General features: G+C 42.8%; 1 protein-coding gene across 1 annotated transcript in view; it reads left to right on the top strand.

The window, feature by feature from the left end:
• The first annotated feature begins 8,701 nt into the window (after nucleotides 1-8,701).
• The window catches only part of LOC132824961 (adiponectin receptor protein 2-like), a 67,911-nt gene continuing 64,427 nt past the window's right edge, over nucleotides 8,702-12,185 (top strand). Inside the window, exon 1 of the mRNA XM_060839878.1 lies at nucleotides 8,702-8,808. The gene's annotated coding sequence lies outside the window, so the exon portion shown is untranslated. The remainder of the gene's footprint in view (nucleotides 8,809-12,185) is intronic.

Raw genomic sequence — 12,185 nt, 5'->3', positions numbered from 1 at the left:
TCCTACACTAGGTGGCGGTGCAAGCATTCTCTCACTTGACCATATTTCAATGTATTTTAAATGGCCTGTAAATAATTTATCAACTATATAGTGCTCACAACAAATATTCCATTTCCACAAACTGCCCCAGTTTTCCAATATTTTCATGACACTGATATATAAATCAATGGCGTGCTGTTGCAGTTCAAGATACAGTTCAAGAAAGGCTCATCAGCATTAAAGGATTGTATAATTTAATTTTATTGTATTTTATATAATCTGTGAAAAAAAATTGTACCTAATATTACTTCAGTTTTTTAAAAAGTACATGTGCAAGTTCTAATAAAACATTCAAACTTTACCTGAAAAACCTTTGCATCAACAACTTTATGGATGGCACAGTGGTTAGCACTGCTGCCTCACAGCACTAGAGACCCAGGTTCAATTCCTTGGTGACTGACTGTGTGGAGTTTGCATATTCTCCCCCTGTCTGTGTGGGTTTCCTCTGGGTGCTCTGATTTCCTTCCACATTCCAAACATGTGCAGGTTAGGCGAATTGGCCATGCCAAATTGCCTGTAGTGTTTGGTGTAGGGGAATGGGTCGGTGTGGACTTGTTGGGCTGAAGGGCCTGCTTTCATGCTGTAAGTAGTCTAATCTAAAAGTTATATTTATATAATGCCTTTAACACAACAAAATCTAGTAGGATTCACAGGGGTATCATAAAATCACATTTGACACCAAGCTGAGTACGGCAATTCTAAAGCAGATGGTCAAAAAGTTAGATTTTAAGTAGCCTTAAAGGAGGAGAGAGAGAGAGAGAGAAAGAGCATGAAAGTTTAATGGAGGGAATTCTGGGTTAATTGACAATGCACAGCCACTGATTGTGAAACAATTAAAATCACTGATTTTCATGAGGTCAGCACCATAGAGTTGCAGGGTTGTAGTTGTAGGAGATGACTAAGTTAGGAAAGAGAAACACGATGGAGGAATTTGAACATGAATGAGAATTTTAGCATTGAGGAACTTTTTGAACAGAAGCTTATGTAGATTAAGAAGCAGAAGAATGAAGGATGAACTTGACCTGATGTGAAATTGGACACAGCTAGCTTTGTACGACCATACTGAAAGATAGCATCTAGATCACAGTTCAGTGTATGCCATGCAAATAGAAATATCTCCATATTGATCTTTGAATATTCAAACTAGCAGATAGAAGTAATCAAAAATTTTATTTCCTGATTCCTTTTAAATCGTTGTTCAAGTTACATTTTTGCCACATTTATGTATGATTATCGATAGCATTTTATTTGTTTGTCATTTTCTAATTTGGTGTACTGATAATTTGCCTCAGTTGAATAGTTAAAAGTGAACTGTTAGAATCATTGCTGTGTTATTCATTGCAGCTAAAATGAAATGTTCCTTTAAGGGACAACTTCATGACATCACAGCATCTGATCTAATGAATGGCATAAAGGCTCAGTCTCTACCATACTAAAGCCCCCTGCAGCATGACATGCCGAGGGGAATGTGCTACAGTTTATACATATGAATTGCTTAACCAGATATTATATATAATTTTTATATAATTATAAATAATTAAATATTTATAAATATATAAAAATTTATATATTTCAAGTACAATATATAAATAGATATCAGGAGATGTAATAAGGGTCAATACTACATTATCCATGTGTCGTTCTTAAGTTACAGGAGCTAACATAAGTAGCATCTCTTTTGCTATGAATACTTGCTTAAGTTAGAAAGTCCCTCACTTCATCTGCGGGAGATTGACTGTAGAAAAGATGTGGGTTAACATCAGTGGCCTTTTATATTAAAAAAATCTCTCAGACACCACATCATAGTAGCAACAGTCACATTATGGTGGCAGTGTGGTGCTAAGCAGCAGTAGCTGCTTGGAAAAGACTCCTTGATCTTGTTGTCAGATGTTTTCAAACCTAATTAACATTAGTCAGCTCTGGATCTCAATGTATTTGCAAGACTAACAACAGCATGGTTGTGAGTACTCATCTGCATATTAAGTAATCAGGATGCAAATCTACCTTGTTTCTGCCAAAGGCTAATGCAGTTGTGACTGGTTGATCATGCTATGGACAATTAGACAACTCTATGATTGGATCTTGGGCAAGTGGCTAGCTTGGAGTGTGAATGATACAGTGAGAAGCTTTCTGACTGAAAAGGGCAGGTGGTGAGTGTCTCTTCCTCTCTGTAGTAAAAATACCTGAAGCAAGCAGTTTTCTTTCTCCATCCCCGCTCCCCCCCCCCCCCCCTCCCCAAACCAGTTTGCTGTAACCTATTGCCTTAAAGCAGTAACTAAAAGATTGCATAGTTGTGTATCAACTGCCTCCTGTGAAGAAGTGAAAGTAACATGAAGAAAGAACCATCTCCGTGAACCCTGTGGACTGGTGCTATTGAACTACGATTCATAGTTTTTTTCCTATCCACCTACAAGACTAATGATTTTTGTTTTTCTGTGTCTGTCTATATGTGTGATTATTGGTTTTATAAGGGGGTTAGTAGTTAAACTAGTAGAGCCATATGTTGATAGTTCATAGCTGCTTATTTGTGATTAGAATTTATTTATTTACAGTAAACAGTAATTCTTGTTAAGTCAATGTTTTCTGTTAGTTTGACTTCAACAGGCAGTTAGAAATTAATTTTTGTGGTGACACCTGTAGAGGGGCTTGAAAATCAGCACATTTTCTCAAATGGATCATAACACTTCATATTTCAACACATTCTTCAATCTACAATTCCCACCAAGTCGGATTTTTAACGAGGAGTGTAGCACAGCATTAAGGGCACAACCAAAAACGAGGGGAAACCTGCTGAAGTTCCAACTGGGGTCTGCATGCATACTCAACAGTAGAAGCAACGGGTGATAAACAGGATGACTAAATGATTCCACAATGAATAAATCCAGTCAAAGCTCAGGGGTATGTGCATTTTTGAAAGTCCAGGAAGGAAGGAAAGGCTGGTGAGGTAGCATTGGTCGTACAGGATGGAATAAGTACAATAGCAAGAAACAATCTTGTATCAGAAGATGTAGAATTCATTTGGCTGGAGATTAAAAAAAAGGGAAAGCAGACACTGGTTGGAATAGACTATAGGCCCCCTAACAGTAGCTATATGGTGGAACAGAGAATAAATCAGGAGATCATGAGAACATGTAACAAAAGGAGTACATTAATCATGGTGACTTTAATCTTTGTGTAATTTGGAATGGTTACATTGGCACAAGAAGCCATGAGGAAGAATTTATAGTGTATTTGGTTTCCTCGAACACCATGTTGTAGATTTAACCAGAGATCAGACCATTTTGGACCTGATATTATTCATTGAGACAAGTGTAATAAATGATGTCAGAGTAGATAATCCTCTAGGAAACAGTGAGTATAACATGGTAAAATTTAGCCTTCAGTTTGAGAGGGAGGAACTAGGTTTGGAAACAACAGTGCTAAGCTTAAACAATGGAATGAGGGAAAGCTGGTCAGACTGGGAAAGGGGTTTAACAGCAATGATGGTTGAGGAACAATGACAATTAAGAAAATTATTCATGGCTCACAAAAAAATATATTCCAATGGGCGAGAAAGATTCTGAGAAGGGAATAAGCCAACTATAGTTAACCAGGGAAGTTAAAAATAGTATCAAATTGAAAGGAAAAAACATATTTTGTAGTAAAGACTAATGGTAAGCCAGAGGATTGAGAAAGTTTTAAAAACCAACAAAAGACAACCAAAAAAAATTATTAAGAGGTAGAAAATAGCATCAGGACAGACAAAAAGGGAAGAGCAAAGCCAAAGTGAACATAGGTCTTTTGAGAATGAGGCTGGGGAAATAATAACCGTGAACCAGAAAATGTCAGAGAAATTAAATAAATACTGTGCATCACTCTTCACAGTAGAAGACACCTGCAGCATTCCAAAATCACTAAGTATTCGAGGGGCAAAAAAGAGAGGAACTAAATAATAACTATCGTTTAAAGAAACAGTGCTAGGGAAACCAATGGGGGTAAAGAGTGATATGACCCCTGGTCTTGATGGGATGCATCTGACACATTACAGGAAGTAGCTACAAAGATCTGGTAGTAATCTTCCAGAATCCATAGATTCCATAAATTCCAAGGTTTTGGAATGGCAAATGAAAACACCTGTACTTAAAAAGGCAAAGAGACAAAGATGGGTAATTATAGGCCAGTTATCTTAACAACTGTTGGGAAAACATTACAGTCTATTATAAAGGATGTGATAGAGCATTTGGAAATACATAATATGATCAAACAGAGTCAGCATATCTTCAAGAAGGGTAAATCAAGCCTAATAAATTTAGTAGAATTATTTGAGGAGGTAACAAGTAGATTAGATAAGGGATACACTGTAAATGTGATGTATTTGGATTTTCAGAAGATGTTGACTGAACTACAATAAGCTGACATCTATATTCAGTGGATATGAAGTAAGGAAAGTGAAATTTTGTCTTTATTTGAAAGGAAATTAGTTTAGATTCCTTACAGTGTGGAAACAGGCCCTTTGGCCCAAATAGTCCACTCTGACCCTCCGAAGAGTAAACCATTCAGGCCCATTCCCCATATTTACCCCTGACTAGTGCACCCAACTCTATGGAAAATTTAGCATGGCCAATTCACCTAACCTGCACATCTTTGGACTGTGGGAGGAAACCCACGCAGACACAGGGAGAATGTGCAAACTCCACACAGACAGTCGCCCAAGAATGAAATTGAACCTGGGTCCCTGGTGCTATGAGGCAGAAGTGCTAACCACTGAGCCACCATGCTGCCCCGGAGTATAAAAGAAGGGAGGTTTTGCAAAAACTATACAAAGATTGGTCAGACCATAGTTGGAATACCGTGAACAGCTTCACGTGAGTAATGATATACTGGCTTGGAATTAGTCCAGAGAAGGTTCACTTGGCTGATACCATGTATGGTAGGACTGTCTTATGAGGAGAGGTTGAGGAGGTTAGGCCTATACCTATTGGAATAGAAAGTGATCTTATTGGAACATACAAGATTGTTAGGAGACTTGACAGGGTATATTACTTACCATTGTAGGAAGGTCTAAGACCAGAAGGCATATCTCAGAACAAGGGGTTCTGAGATACAGCCCAGTACAGGCTCTTCGGCCCTTGATGTTGCGCTGACCTGTGAAACCAATCTGAAGTCCATCTAACCTACACTATTCCATTTTCATCCATATGTCTATCCAATGACCATTTAAATGCCTTTAAAGACAGAGATGAGGAGGAATTTCTTCTCTCAGAGGATACTGAATCTGTGGAACTCTTGGTTGCATAGGGTTGTTGAGGCCGGGTCATGAGGTATACTCAAGGCTAAGATTTATGGATATTTAATCAGGAGCAAATTACTGCAAAATGCTGGAAAAAATGCTGAAAATCATAGCAGGGTTGGTAGCATCCATGGAGAGAGAGCAAGCTAACATTTCGAGTATAGATAGTCATAGTCATAGAGATGTACAGCATGGAAACAGACTCTTCAGTCCAACCCATCCATGCCAACCAGATATCCCAAACCAATCTAGTACCACCTGCCACCACCTGGCCCATATCCCTCCAAACCCATCCTATTCATATACCCATCCAAATGCCTCTTAAATGTTGCAATTGTACCAGCCTCCACCACATCCTCTGGCAGCTCATTCCATACACGTACCACCCTCTGCGTGAAAAAGTTACCCCTTAGGTCTCTTTTATATCTTTCCCCTCTCACCCTAAACCTATGCCCTCTAATTCTGGATTCCCCAACCCCAGGGAAAAGACTTTGGTCTATTTATCCTATCCATGCCCCTCATAATTTTGTCACCTCTCAGCCTCTGACACTCCAGGGAAAACAACCCCAGCCTGTTCAGCCTCTCCCTTTATGCAACTGTGGGGTGTTGGAGTGCTGGGGGAAAAAGGGTGTTGAAAGAGCAGATTAAATTATCAAAATGTGAGAATGGCAGAACAATGGTGTGTTTAACTGCCAAACTTGAAAGAACAGACAGTCCCAGTGGAGTGGGGTGAGGGGAAAGAGGACATCATGACAGAGAATATAACAAGTAAAGCTAGAAGAAAAGGAAGGAATGGGAGTAGGTTCACAATCTGAAGGTGTTAAACTCAAGTTGAAGTCCAGAAGGTTGTAAAGTGCTAGTCTGAAGGTGAGATGTTGTTCCTCCAGCTGGCGCTGTCAGATTGGAGCATTGCAGCATGTCTAAAACAGACAAGTGGGCATGCGAGCAGGATGCTGTTAAAATGACTGGCTGTGGGAAGATTGGGGTTATGCTTGCAAATGGACCAGAGGTGTTCTGCAGTTACCCGGTTGGCAGTTGGTTTCTCCAATGTAAAGTAGGCCACATTGGGTGCAGTGACTGCAATAGACCAGGTTGGAGGAAGTACAGGTGAAATGCTACTATACCCGGAAAGACTGTTTGGGCCCTTGGATATTAAGCAGGGTGGTGAAGAGGCAGCTGTAGCACCTTCTGCAGTTACATGGGAAGGTGCTATGGGAAGGGGGACTGGTGTGGGTTGCTGAAGAATAAATTAGGGTATCTATTTTTAGTCAGTATGTGAATCAAGGGTTATAGGGAAAAGCCAGGAAAGCAGACTAGAGAATTATCAGATCAGTCAAGAACTCATCAAATGGCGGAGAAGACTCGATGAAGTGGTCCTGTGTTTTATGGTCTCTGCAGTCCTAGCATAATGCTGATGATGGATAATTTGGATTAACACTTCCAAGGAACGTGAGGCACAATCAAGTGTAGTGGCTCTAAATCTGTCGGCATATTTACAATTTTAATTTGTACATGCATTCTCATTATGTGGTCTGCAGCTTGTGTATTGGAGAGGTCACTTTGTGCACGTGTATGCGTGAGAGTGTCAAGTTTTCCATGTCCTGTTACATGTTGGGAAGAAAGTTATTAGTTTTCTTAAAATTTACAATCACAAGAGGTCTTGTCGTTAAATGCTGGCTTTTTAAAAAATGCATGTTACAAAGCGACATAACTTACAGGGCATCAGATCATGACCTTAAAAAGTAGGTCTTTCCCTAAGTTTTTGTGGCAGCATAGACAATATGGGCTGAATGACCTCTTCAAACCCAATTTTTTTATGCTCTTTTGGAAAACTGGGATGACAACAGATGTTTTGGAAGGGGAGAGAACAGTTTCAAAGAGTCGGTACCATTTTCAGTATCTATTCATAAACCCTTGAGAAGTTGTTCAGTCAGCAGTTTAGTAGGAATGGAATTATGTCAGTAGCAAACAACTTTCATGAATTGGAGGTGCTGGTGGACTGGTTTTTTTTTAGATTAGATTAGATTAGACTTACAGTGTGGAAACAGGCCCTTCGGCCCAACAAGTCCACACCGACCCGCCGAAGCGCAACCCACCCATACCCCTACATTTACCCCTTACCTAACACTACGGGCAATTTAGCTTGGCCAATTCACCTGACCCGCACATCTTTGGACTGTGGGAGGAAACCGGAGCACCCGGAGGAAACCCACGCAGACACGGGGAGAATGTGCAAACTCCACACAGTCAGTCGCCTGAGTTGGGAATTGAACCCGGGTCTACAGGCGCTGTGAGGCAGCAGTGCTAACCACTGTGCCACCGTGCCGCCCACTATGTGCCACCGTGCCGCCCACCTGTGCCACCGTGCCACCCACGGTGTGGACAAAGTTAAAAAATCACACATCAGGTTATAGTCCAATAGGTTGATTTGGAAGCACTAGTTTTCTTCATCAGGAGAATCACCTGAAGAGGCAGTGCCTCAAAAGCTACTACTTCTAAATAATCCTGTTGAACTATAACTTGATTTTGTGTGATTTTTAACTCATGAGCATAACCTTGGAGAGCACACAAGAGAAGATAAATGAAACAGAGAAGATACAAGTTTTGGGTCTGGGACAAAGGGACATCTTAAGGAAGGCTGAGGAATATTGCTCATATTATAAAATAGAGAGGCCAATGCATCATTGAAGTTGTGCTCTTTCCTAGAAGACATTAAACTACCTGCTCCATTGGATGTAAGTAATGGCATGCCACCATTATCCTTGGTGCTAATACTTATCAACAGCTGAAAAATGTGTTGCTGGAAAAGCGCAGCAGGTCAGGCAGCATCCAAGGAGCAGGAGAATCGACGTTTCGAGCATGAGCCCTTCTTCAGGATCAATACAAAAACAAATCAACTGGTCATCATGACACTGCTTGTGAAAGTTTGGTTTGCCCAAATCCGCTGCTACATTTCAGCCACGTCTAATGCCTACATTTCAGGAAATAGTTCATTCGAAGATAGCAGTCGATGTACGCACAATTATGAAAACTCCGACATAAATGCAAGTCTTTCTGTACACCATTTATTACACAAAATCCTTACACTATTTTTCACACTAGGCTGCTCTTGCACAACCAACTTTTTTTTAAAAGCATTAGGCAGTTTTCAGAAGCAGCACTATTGGCATTTTCTTTTTTTCACACGAAGCGAACAAAGAATCTTTTTCCATTCTCGTGTCTCTCTTCCCCGACGCCGAAGGAGCCAACCATTGCGATGTTTACCAAACCTTGGGCACTTCAGCTCCCAGAAACCCCAGGGCCGCTTCCGGTCCTGCGGAGGATGTGACGTCTGGTTTATCGCCCATGGCCCCTTCCTATTGGCCGAGAGCTGCTCAGGAGATGTCTGACGCTGCGGAGCAACCGAGAGCGACGGGCGATGGGGCTGTGAGTGGCAGCGGCGCCTCGCACTTGAAAGGGAGCGCAGTGTGAGGAGAAGTAACGGCCTCTCCGTCGGGCAGGTAATGGAAGCCGCCGAGCTCAGTGTTGGCTAGCTGTAGTCGGGCCACCGGGTACTGATGCTGAGGGGATGTGGCGGCCGCTTCATTGTTGCCCGAGAGTGACAGCTGCCTCGGGGAGAGCCAACCGGCGAGCGGTGGCTGTGTGTCCGGGCGGAGGGTCAGGCTCAGCTGGCGGCCCTCTCTCCCTGGTCTGTGTGTGTGGGGAGAAGGGAGGGCGGTGTGAGCGTGTCTGTGTACGCGCCTCGGGGAGTATGGGGCTTTGCAGGAGGGAGAGAGCCCTGTGTCCATGGGAGGGCAGACGGAGCAGGTGCTGGCGCCTCAGGGAGGGCAACGTCCATCCCAGTGCAACACAAGTCACCCCGAGTACAGTTCCCATTCCTTCTCCCCCTGGACGATGGCACCCCAAAGTTTTTAAGGAATGAGTAAATCGGATCCTGCCTGTGGTCAAGAAATCCAGTCAATGACTTGATCTGACCGCTTACTGTTAGGAAAGCTAGAGCTAGTTCAGACAAAGCATGGTGCCCAGGAGAAAGTATGTGATCCTTCTCATACTGTCAAATTCAGACTCGAATGGCTGACACCCGGGACGCACCTCAAAATGAAAATGAGAGTTTTTTTCCCAAATCACTTTTGAGTGGACTATGAGCCAATTTTGTTCCAGCAAAACACAGCATTGATTGGTAACTGGGATTTGCTGTGAATCAGGATACCTGCAGCAGTGTTCCAAAAAAAAACCAAAATAGCAAGAGTAGATGATAAGCTGGGACACCCGCACCAACCAACCCCAACTGCCCCATGGCTGAACACTTTACTTCCCCCTCCCACTCTGCCAATGACATGCAGGTCCTTGGCCTTCTCCATTGCCAGACCCTGGCCACACGATGCCTGGAGGAAGAGCACCTCATCTTCCGCCTAGGAACCTTCCAACCACACGGGGATGAATGTAGATTTCTGCAGCTTCCTCATTTCCACTCCCCCCACCTTATCTCAGTCCCAACCCTCGAATTCAGCACCACCCTCTTGACCTGCAATCTTCTTCCCAACCTCTCTGCCCCCACCCCATCTTCGGCCAATCACCCTCACCTCCTTCCACCTATTGTATTCCCAGCACCCCTCCCCCAAATTCCCTCCATCTACCTTTTATCTCAGCCCGCTTGGCACACCAGCCTCATTCCTGAAGAAGGAATGTCGACTCTCCTGCCCCTCGGATGCTGCCTGGCCTAATGTGTTTTTCCAGCACCACATTTTTCAACTCTAGATGATAGGCTACCCTATCAATCAGTACATTACATTAGCTTAGATTTCCTATGGAAACAGGCCCTTCGGCCCAACAAGTCCACACTGACCCTCCTGAAGAGTAACCCACCCAGACCAAGTCCCTACCCTATATTCACTCCTGACTAATGCACCTAACACTATGGGCAATTTAGCATGGTCAATTCATCTGACCTGCCCACCTGTGGATACGTTTGTGATTGATCATCTATAATTGCCCTTTAAGAAACAGGACAAAGTCAATCTGACCAATTACACCTCTTAGGGGCAGCCTGGTGGCTCAGTGGTTAGCACTGCTGCCTCACAATGTCAGGGACCCAGGTATGATTTCCACTTCAGGCAACTGTCTGTGTGGAGTTTGCACATTCTCCCCGTGTCTGTGTGTGTTTTCTCTGGCTACTCCAGTTTCCTCCCATAATCCAAAGATGTGCTGGTCAGGTGAATTGGCTATGCTAAATTGCCTACAGTGTTAGGTGCATTAGTCAAGAATTTTAAAGGGTAGGAGAATGGGTTACTGTTCGGAGGGTGGTGTGGACCTTTTGGGCTGAAGGGCCGGTTTCCATACTGTAGGAAATCTAATCTAATCTGCGGTTTACCTTTTGATCAACAAAGGCCAATGATAGTGCCATTAGTTGACACTTAGCTGTTAGCTGACGCTCAGTTTGGGTTCCATCAGGGTCACTCAGCATCTGACCCCATTACACTCTTGGAACAAAAATGGATAAAAGAGCTGAACTTGAGGTGAGTTGAGAGTGACTGCCCTTGATTCCAGTAAAAAGTGAGGTCTGCAGATGCTGGAGATCACAGCTGAAAATGTGTTGCTGGTCAAAGCACAGCAGGTCAGGCAGCATCCAAGGAACAGGAAATTCGACGTTTCCTGTTCCTTGGATGCTGCCTGACCTGCTGTGCTTTGACCAGCAACACATTTTCAGCTGCCCTTGATTCCACACTAAGTTAAACGTTGCCTTGGTGTCAAAGATCGCTGGCAAATTTCAAGCCAGTGGAAATTGGGGAAAATTGTACATTGGATGGAGTCATACTTCACAGAATGATAGGTTGTTTGGTTGTTGGAGGTTAAATATCTCAGTTCCAGGACATAATTGCAGGAGTTTCTCAGAGCATTGTCCCATCCAACCATCTTAAACTGTTTCATCATAACCTTCCCTCCATCACAAGATCAGAAGTGAGGTGTGCCCTGTTGCATAAAGTTTTGCACCATTCATGAGTTATCCTGAAACAGTCATGTCCAAATGTAGCAAGATCTGTATGACATTCTGGCATTGGCTGACAAGTGGCAAATAACTTTTCTGCTGCACAAGTGTCAAGCAATGACTGTTTTCAATAACAGAATTCAAACATTAGCCCATAATAATATTTAATGGCATGACCAACATTCAAACTCTGTCAATATCCCCGGCGTTACCTTTGATCAGCAAATGAACTAGACCAGACATATAAACCTGTCTGCCTCTACAAACAGAAGTCAGGAGTGATGGAATATACTTGATTTGATTGGGTGAGTGTAGATTCAACAGCTTGACGACATCGAAGGTGAAATAGGCAAGTGATTGGCACACCATCTAGACCTTAAATGCTCATTTCTCCCATGACCAGTGATAGTGGTGTTTGCCATTGAAAAGTTGTACAGCAGTAACTCTCAAAGATTCCTTCATTAGCACCTACCAAATACCACCACATCCAAGTTTCCACACCAAGATATAAACACTGTCCTGGCTTGGAAATATATTGTGTTTCTTCACTGTCACTGGGTCAAAAAACCTAGATTCCCCCTACCTATCAGTCATGTTGGAGTACCTTCATGTCATTAATCGAGGTGGTTTGTGTAGCTGATTTTGTTAACGGGCCACAACCCATATTGTTGCGGGGGGGGGGGGGGGGGGGCAGCATGGAGACTATTGTAAAGATGTTGGACTGGACATTTAATCTAATATTGTGCCTATCACACCTCTGCCAAAAATCTATATGGTATAGGCAGTTAAAATTGAGCTCATGGAAGCTGACTCAGTCCCATTTGCCAGCACTTTGCCCATATCCCTCTCAACCCTTCCTATTCATATAGCCATCCAGATGCCCTTTAAATG

This window comes from Hemiscyllium ocellatum, chromosome 19 (assembly GCF_020745735.1).
Source record: "Hemiscyllium ocellatum isolate sHemOce1 chromosome 19, sHemOce1.pat.X.cur, whole genome shotgun sequence".
NCBI lineage: Eukaryota > Metazoa > Chordata > Chondrichthyes > Orectolobiformes > Hemiscylliidae > Hemiscyllium > Hemiscyllium ocellatum.
This window is presented reverse-complemented; position numbering and strand designations above follow the sequence as displayed.